We start from the raw sequence: 10,034 nt of genomic DNA on the forward strand, positions 1-10,034 counted from the left end.
AGAAGGGAAGTTCTCTAAAAGAGTTGGGTTAAGAGTGGGTTTCTTAAGAAGTGGGGTTATACAAGCCTGTTTAAATGTTGAGGGAAAAACACCAGTGTGAAGGGATGTTCATGAAATCGCGTTTGGTCTTGTACTGTACTGTACCTTGTCAGTGTTGTGCGCTTTGCTTGGCCATTTGTTGTGATAAACAGCAAAGTGTGTTCAGCTGAATTCAATTTGAGTTTTGTTTGACGAATATAAAAAGCTTACTCTACCGCGGCAGCCCTCGTGTGAAGACCGAAGAGTGTAAAGACCATCGACTCTACCGTTCGACTCCACCGAGCAGGGACACCGGCAAGGGACATAAGTATCGCTTTTGAATCATTCTCTTTATAGAATTAGATCTTTATACAATGCAGATTGTGCCAAAGCAGCTTTACAGTGTTAAACAGGAAAATAGCACAATTTCAAAATTATATTCTGCTGTAAATTAGCTCTAAAAAGAGGACAACAGTAAACAGTAAATTTTTAAATCAAAGTCAGTTCATCGTTGATTCAGTGACATCAACATCCAGCTCAGCTCAGTTCTCTTCCAATAGTGTATGTGCAATCAATCGACAATATTGCCAAATATTAAGTGTCCCAACTAAGCAAGCCAAAAGGCAACAGTGGCAATCCAAACCCAAACTTTATTGGCGACACAAATGGAGAAAAAAAAAAAACTTTGGGAGAAACCAGGCTTAGTCAGGGGTCCAGTTCTCCTCTGGCCAGACGAACCAGCATGGTGTGGTTAAGTTTGAGGCCGCAACACTAGTCAGACTGTGGACTGGCATCACTCAGAACGTCCATCCAGTTTCTTCTGCTTAAAGATTGAATAAGTCACATGGTGAAAGAGTTGAAGCTGGCCACAGGGTCTGTGCAGAGAACTAATTTGGTTCTCGTGGTCTTTGCTGAGGATTTGTGCCGATGGCTGTCTAGTTGACGAGGTCTTCGCAGGGGATCTGTCTCTAGGGCTCATCTAGTTGTTATGTTTGAAGTGAGATTAAAACATGCACTTTTTATAATGTACCAAATTTGTACATTATAAACATACAGTAACAAAATTATGTAATTGTGAAAAGTTATGTAGTCATGAAATCATAGACCCTGCCCTTGATATGAACATTAATGGTCACAGGAGATGCATTTGAGATGATTGTTAATACTAGGTGTAAACAGCGTCTACGACAAGTGACCTACTTGCACACATGGTTGTTTTCATTCGCATACTCAGTATTATCAGTCTTAATGTTTTCCCCTACATAATCTTATGTCAATTCATAACTATTTTACACTTTGGTGAATTGAAGGTTCATTCTTATGAGTACAATCTGCTTATGCCTTAGTGATGATTATAGGTGGGGTTAGGGGTGAATTGTGATGCTTATTTTGTAAAAATCATACATTTTCATATAGTTCACATCATATGAATTCACAAAAAATCACCACCAAATAAAATAGTTACATTTTTCCCTTGAAATTGTGTTGGTTTTTCCATAAATTACCTATCACAAACTCTGATTGTTCTTAATTTACTCATGCTCAGGCCACCCAAGATGTAGGTGACTTTTTTGAGTAGAACAGTACAGGAGATTTTTAGCTGAAATAATGTTGTAAATAATGTTCAGCTTCTTGCACAGACCTATCATTTCGCTTCATAAGACCTTAATATATTGTCAGGAACCACGGGTATTAATTTTGTGTTGCTTTATATGTTTTTTTTTTTTTTTTTTTTATTCTCAAAACACAGTAGCCATTCCACTCGCATTATATGAATGACCAAGGTCCACGGTTTCAGCTAACAAAAAAATATTCTTTACTGTTCTAATGAAGAATAAAAGTCACCTACGCCTGAGGGTGAGTAAATTAACAGCAGCAGTGTCGACCATTTCCTAACTCTAATAAACTTTGCCTTTGTTCATGACCACTCCTCAAGCCCTGTTGGCCCGCTTTAGACCAATGTATTCGTTGAGCTGAAAATCCCTGGCCATTACCCCCGAGGAGGCATGATCAAGCAGAGGACAGAGGAAACGCAACTGGAACTGGCACGCACTAGCATGCTCGCTTTTGGCCCACAGTCGAAACACAGCTATTGTGCATGTGTGCTGACTTATTGTTCACTTAACTCTGGCTCATGTCTTTTTTTATGTCTTAAGATTTGACCACAGCTAAGTTAATTGCATCATTGTGTTTTTAATTCACATGATCAAATATGCACACCAATAAAATTGTATTTCACTATAGTCCACTTCTCTCGTGTACCAGAGAGCACAATGATTTCATCAAAATCAATCAGAAAAACATTTTAAGTTACTGACGGGACAAATTTGACTCTTGGGCTGCTAGTTGTCTTTTTTCCTCCTTTTTAGCAAGTTACCTTAGGAAGTGGTCCAATATCTTTCTTACAGTATTAAAACACCACTGGATTTCACAGTCTATGGTCATACACGCACTGGGCCTCATTTACGAAACGAACGTACGACAGAAAATTGGGCGTACGGTCGTTTCAACGCAAAACTTGGAATTTATCAATATGGACGTGAGCGGTGGCTACGATCAAGTCTCACGTCTGGTCTCAGCTCGTGTACGCAAGTTTTTGAGTTACCTGAACTTGCGCGCAGCGTAATTAATATGGTGGAGAATTCTAGAATGACAGCGTTTTGTTCATTTTTATTTTCCTGACCATCAAACGAAGCTCATTAGTCGATCGTTAACCAGTAAGATTAGAATGTCTTTTTTTTTTTTTTGGTTTTATACAGGGCTTTAGTTTTATATGCGCGAATAGTAGCGTAAACAAGACCATGAGGATTCAATCGTCGCATCATGCACCTGCAGCGCTTCTGTGAAAGGAGTAAAACAGAAATTAAGTCTATAAAAGGAATAAAATAAATAGGATCACACAAAATATATAATAGGCTATAATATAATTAACAGATTAACAAAAGGGAAAAAAACACTGTGCAGCAAGTATAGGCTACGCTCGTTTTTGTGACACTCTTAATGCATTTTATTACATTTCTTTATATCTTTATTTGATTAAATCCATCTGATCGCACAGGCGCCTCACGCACACACAAATAGTTCTAGTGTTGCCTTACATTTCAGCCATTCATCATAAAACTAAAATGCAGTCAACCAAACATAAAAGTTACGCTGTTTATTACACGGATATAAGAACATGAGTGAAGTATAAAGCCATGTTTAGGCTACATTAGAATAATAGTTATGCAAACAAATGTTACAAATATAGCAAAAATGGAAACATTTGGATTCTTGTGGTATGAGACAGGCTCGAGCCCAATGCCGTTTCAGTTTTGCTTGACATATGTATGCTGTTTATAATGAATGCCACTATAACCTAATTTGTGTTTTATTTTATAGTTTAATATATAATTTTATAACTACTTATTTTTCATTCTTGTTCTGTTCTGAATATCATTAAATTTAACATATTTGTTGTAGAGTGAGGGGAACAAATAGGCGGTTTATATTTACCAGTATTTTAATATAAATTACATAAATTAATGTAGCCTAATTGTTTGCAATTACAAGGTTAGCGGGTGTTTTTGGAGTAAGATCAATTTCTCTTTCATGAGATTACTTCCTCCTTTTGACTTGGTTTCGTTTCTCCGTGTCGTAAACTCGGGCGAGGCTTCTAAACCGGGGTGTTTTTAGGGGCGTGATATTCAAATGAAGATTGTTTTCTGCCGCCACATTTATCAACGTGCGATCATTCGTAAGATGAGATTGGCGGCATACGAATGTTTCATGAATCACACGTGAACTCTGTCGTAAGTTGATTTGTGCGCACGGATCTGCGCTCGTTTCTACGTTAGATTGATAAATGAGGCCCACTGTCTCTGCAGGGAGTTTTTCACAACCAGACACTTGCACAAGAGAACACTCAAAGAGCGGCTTCACTCCCCACTGTGCTCTGGCATTTACTAGAAGGAAAAGATGTAGATACAATAGAAGCCACTGGAAAGGACAGTACTCACATTTCTCCATGATCTTAAAGCATCGTCCTGCTGGCCTACTTGATTTTGGTTGGGGGGCCATAACTGTTGACTGTTTTGCACAATGCTCAGTGTCTTTCTGTCACACTCACTCATTAAGAATGTAAGACTGGTGACATATTAAAGAACTCAGCCTCCTCAGCCTCCATCATGTATTGCAACACCCCATTTTGACAGCAAATCAACAGTGAGTTTGAAGGAATAAGAACAGGAGCACTGGACAGACAAACAATTGTTATAGGCTGAATTAGCATACAGTTCATAGAGTTTACACTGTGAATCTGTGCGGTTGTGTTTGTCCATTTGTGGCTTTTAAATGTTCATGTGCAGCATTACATTTACATTTTACTTCTGCCTCCTCTTGCTATTTTACTAGTCATTTAAGTGTAGGATGTCCCCAGAAAAAAAAAAAATGTTTGGTTACACAATCACCATTAACAGCAAATTTTCAGTTTTGGGTGAACTATCCCTTTAAAACCCTCATGTGGTGTTCGGGTCCTTTTTGCTCTGAAAAAAAAATATTTTTCCCGAAAATACTAGTTAATGTTATCGCATTGGACTGAAATTTTGTGACTTTGTTCACAAAGCGTATAACTACTTCAAAAATTTTTTTTTATCATTTTCATACTTTTCTGGGGGAGATTTTTCACCTTGTTACACCCGTGATATTACAGAGAAAAAAGGACCCGGCCTCAAACAAATGCTTATAAATCACTCATTATGCTATATTATCAACAAAGATTGGATTCAATCTTTTTGTCAACTTCTTATCTTTCATTTAGGACTGGTTTTGTATTTATATTTGCTTCTGATTAATCGTAGGCCTCATTTATCTGAGAGTAGGCACCTAATTTTTTGAGTGAAAAAAGCATTATTTATGAATAATTTTCACAATATTAAATAAAAATGAATAAAGTCGTTATTTGTTTTCTTTGCGTACAAAATGTATTCTCTTAGCTTCTCAATATTACAGTTGAATCCCTGATTTTTATATAGAGAACATTTCATGGAACAACAAACCAATATTTAGACTGTCACAAAAAAATCATGCTGTCATACAGACAATGTCATGCAACAACAAAGCTGACCATTGTGACATGAAAAAACAGCACTGCCATATCGAGAACATTTTTCATGGTTCAACAATATTTATATGCTCTGTCTTTGTGCTAAAGCATTTATTAGTAAACTTTTGTCTGCTTTGTGAGAACATGAAAGCCTCAATACCTATTGTCACAATATTTGGTGATAATATAGCCTAATGAGTGATTTATAAGCAATTTTTTGAGGGAGTACCATTTTTGCTCTGTAACCTCGTAAGTGTGATAGGGTTCTGAACACAACACAAGGTTAAAAGACCTAATGAAGTTGTTTTATGCATTCCATAACCACAAATAAACTGAAGCATGTGTGACTAAAGTATGTGTTCTTTTTATGTAAAATAATGATAAATAGTTGAATTGAGCATCATTTATGTGCACTACTGAGACTAATTAATAAATATATATATAAAAAAATACTGTCACAGTAAAATTTTTATCGTAAATCATTTGTAAGTAATATATCAATGGTGTAGGCTTTATGTAAGGACCAAATGTCTTTAAGGGAAACAGGTATATTAAGCTCAAAGGGAATTAATTATGATATTTATAGGGAATTTTAACAGAAACACTGTTTATGGCTGATCAGTTGAATTGGCCAGAGATTAATTTCAATGGCTGTAACTATCAGTTCTGCAACTGATTTTAATATCAAAAGTATAGTGAAAAACACTATTTAGCAAGGTAACAAGATCGTCAATTTAAGACATTAACTTGTAAGCACAAAACACAAAATATTTCACTTTTTTAATACAAAAAATTACTTTTTTGGACAAATCTAAGACTTATAAACTAATCTGACACAAAAACACACGCACTCACACATTCACAAAAGTTGAAGAAAGAAAGAAAATTAGAAAATAAGGGGTTTAAGAGAGTGGGAATATGGAATCCCAAGTTCATAGCAAAATATGCAATTTCTTAGAGCTGAACAACCATCAGTCATTTAATTTAACCCTTGCATTAAGTTTCTCAATGAGGCTATTAAACTTTATATTAAATACACCAGCTCAGCTAGAATCTGGAGATATTATACTTGCATTCCTCTGTGTTCGGGATTCCCTTTTGTGGCATCCTTGCTGAAATGGGGTTTCCCAGGTTGTTGATTCCTGGAGGTCTAGCAGTGTCTGGAATGACCTCTTGGGGAAGCCAATCATTGGGTGTTGGCTGAAGAATGGGTGTGTAGTTGTGCACACTATTTGAAGTTGAGGCAGGCCCAGACAAAGTCTGAGACACAGCTTTGCGGCAAAACTTAACTTAGAGCACAAATCTCTCAATGGAAATAAAATAAACTAAAGTAAAAGAAAAGAAAAGAAAAGAAAAGAAAAGAAAAGAAAAGAAAAAAAAAAGTGTGACGAGATTAGATATCTCCTCATGATGGAGGCGCAGCAGGCATGCATGCCAAAAAGCCCAAAAAAGGTGACAAAGGTGCACCTGAATGAACGAAAAGTCCAACGGTTACACAGACTTGTTCATGTTATGGGGTTTTAAACTCGGCTGTTAGACACATCCCTAATGGTGTTTTGACCAATTATACATTGTCTTAGTTTGGGTGTAGCTTTGTTTCTCCTCCCTCCCAATACATAAATCAATGTTATCAAATCAAATGTTATCTTGTTAGTCACATGGTCCGAATTTTCTTGCTCTAGCAGAACATAATTTAAACATGACTTCTTTAAGAAGAATAAGATACATTTTACCAAGAATTTACTGATATAAATGTTTTAAGCAAGAATTAGCAAACACATACATACAAAATTCTAATATAAACCTATAAACTATTTAATAGTTATTAAAAGGGACATAAACAATGAGTGATTAGAACATGATAGTCACGTGTGTGGGTTACAGACATGACATGGAATTATGCCATTGAATAATGTTGTTTGTAAGTCTTAACATCATTTGGAAGTGATCTTATGCATTTTAAATATGTAAAGGCCATTCTAGAGAGGGGTGCAGTTCTGTGAGGAAGGTCAAAAAGGTCTTAGGAGTCTGAGTCTGGTCTCTGTCTTTGGTGGGGGAAACCAACCCAGGGAAGTCTTAACTCGTGATTTTCTTCATGATTCTACTCGTGATAGTCATGATGTGTCGTCTCTTTGACCATTAATCTTGGGTTAAAATTGACAATGTTGGAGGTGGGTGTTCCTGGTTTGGACCCAAAAGCATCCTTTGTTCTTGAGTTAAGGACGAGTCGACTTGCTTCAGACTTGTTGGCGCCAGGATCCTGGCAGGTTTATGGTCATCCATGTTATCTTCGGGACCCACTCTGGAATTGTTGTTGCTTGGTCAGTTTTAGCAAAGTTCTGATCACACCATAACTACAGTATCTGATTCACCCTGATATCCTGTATGTCCACTTCTGTCATGTTCATTTGCAGTCAGTTTTTTTTTTTTTTCTTAATTTTCCCTTCTCTGGTGAAATGGTGGGGTTGTGTGCCATTTGCTTCAGGGAGGCGTGCTAAGGGCAGGTTTTAGTAGCTTTTAGTAGTAGCATTTAGTAGAGTAGCGGCTCAAGGTCCACGGCTATTGGCCCTGGCTGTCTCGTTGTTAGTCCTAGCTCACACTGGCCCAACAGTAGAATAGTGGCTAATGACATGGTGGCCAAATGTACTCAATATGCATTCACAAGTCTGGGCGAAGCCCCATCAGATGACTCTAGAACTGTCTCCGCTTCAAGGAAGAATGCACAGAATATTATGCTTTCATTGACTCATTACATATGGGTTTATATTGTCAAATATATGAGATACAACAAACACTACAGACTGCTGTCTTTAGTGTCCTTGTTAGCTCACTGGCCACCCTTGCCGGCTGACACTGGTTTGAATCCCATTTGGAGTGGTGCGAGTAGAACCAGTAACATTAAAGGTGTTGTGACCTGGACAGGAGTGACATTTAAGGGTGGATAAGTGTAACATAGGCCAACTGGTAAGAGCTATGCAAGTAAACCTCATTCCCCTGCCCTGAAGTCAAGTCAAGTCACCTTTATTTATATAGCGCTTTTAACAATACAGATTGTGTCAAAGTAACTGTACAGCATTAATTAGGAAAATATTGTGTCAATAATGCAAAATGATAATAGTAAACACTACATTTTCAGTTAAAGGCAGTTCATCATTGAATTCAGTGATGTAATCATCCAGCTCAGTTTAAATAGTGTCTGTGCAATCAAGTCAACGATATCGCTGGAAATTAAGTGTCCCCAACTAAGCAAGCCAGAGGCGAGGCGACAGCGGCAAGGAACCAAAACTCCATCGGTGACAGAATGGAGAAAAAAACCTTGGGAGAAACCAGGCTCAGTCGGGGGGCCAGTTCTCCTCTGGCCAGACGAAACCAGCAGTTCAATTCCAGGCTGCAGCAATGTCACATTGTGCAGAGGACTCAACTGGTTCCTGTGGTCTTGTCCCGGTGGCCGTCTAGGAGACAAGGTCCTCACTGGGGATCTGTCTTTGTGGCTCATCTTGTTGTTCTGATCTCCGCTGACATTCAAGGCTGTAGAAGTCTTCTCTGCAGTTGTGCACTTGCAACCAACACTAGAGGCCATGGTCTATTAGGGTCGCCGTGATTTTGCCAAGTAAGACAAGGTCCTGGATCAACATCTTTTATTGATCCTGGATCAACATTACTGTCCAAAAATACAGACTTAACCAAATTCCCACCACTGACATTTCCTGAAAGGTTATCTCTCAATTCTGATTGGTTGATTGGAATGATGTTCCAGGATCAACGAGGATGTTGATCCAGGAATATGTTGTACTTGGTCAAATCACATTCACCGTCTATTAGAGGGGTGTCAAATTCAGTTCTTAGAGTTCCACAGTTCCACTGTCCTGCAGAGTTTAGCTCCAACCCTAATTAAAGTGCCCCTATTATGCCATTTTGAATATTGCCTTTCATGCAGTGTGTAATGAAGCTGTATGTGAATGTAAAAAATCTGCATAGTTGTAAAGCTAAAAGTGCACGATAAATAAAGTTATTGTCCCTCAGAAGAAAGAATCGACTCTGAACAGCCTAAACAAGTCGTCAGTAGTTCGAATCCCACTTGTGTGCATGTACACCTATTGTAGGAGACTCTCAAAACAATATTAGGAACCTTAAAAATGGCATAATAGGGGCACTTTAAAGACAACTGACCAGCTAATCAAGGTCTTCAAGATTACTAGAAACTTCCAGGCAGGTGTTTTGGAGCTGGTTGGAGCTACACTCTGCAGGACAGTGGCCCTCCGTGACTGGAGTTTGACACATGTTAAAGCGGCGTCCAATCACCACATAAAGGCAAGATAGTGGGATCCTCCATGACTCCTTTTACTGTCAGACATCATCAAAGAGGACTTTTACTAATCTTTAATTTGCTTTCGATTTATTTCAATGAAACATAGAGAGACATGATACAAAACAAACCGATGCAATAGGGTCAACAGAAATTTTGCCCCGCTACTTGCCCCATCCTACAAACAAACGAACCGCCACTAGTGTTGCTTTCGTCAACGAAAATTATAACTAAATATCGTCGTCAATGAACCTTTATCACGTGACGAAAACGAAACGAGACGAGACGAAAATGCTGGTCATGTGACGATGACTATAATTAAATGTATAATAGTCGCGTTATTTTGCAGTATTTCTGTTTCCTGTGTCTCACTTCAGGGGCTGCATCAGGTCACACTGCGCACACTGCGCCGACGTCACTTCCTCAAGCCCCACTCGCGGCATTATTTAGACCAGTGTTTCCCAACTGTCTGTCTGTCGAGAGTAGGGGTGCCGTGTAAAAAAATCCTTTTTTTATATTTTTAAATTGCTAAAATGTTAAAAAAAGCAGCTATTATATAATATCCATTTCTAATGTCGCCAATAATTAGAGATGCACTGAAATTCCGGCTGCCGAAAATGAGTTCAC

General features: G+C 38.1%; 1 protein-coding gene across 1 annotated transcript in view; it reads right to left on the reverse strand.

Annotated features, from left to right (window-relative positions):
* LOC107681044 (zona pellucida sperm-binding protein 3-like) overlaps positions 1-10,034 on the reverse strand; it is a 92,107-nt gene that overhangs the window by 61,275 nt on the left and 20,798 nt on the right. The window lies entirely within an intron of this gene.

This window comes from Sinocyclocheilus anshuiensis, unplaced genomic scaffold, assembly GCF_001515605.1.
Source record: "Sinocyclocheilus anshuiensis isolate Anshui unplaced genomic scaffold, SAMN03320099.WGS_v1.1 scaffold1756, whole genome shotgun sequence".
NCBI classification, from domain to species: domain Eukaryota; kingdom Metazoa; phylum Chordata; class Actinopteri; order Cypriniformes; family Cyprinidae; genus Sinocyclocheilus; species Sinocyclocheilus anshuiensis.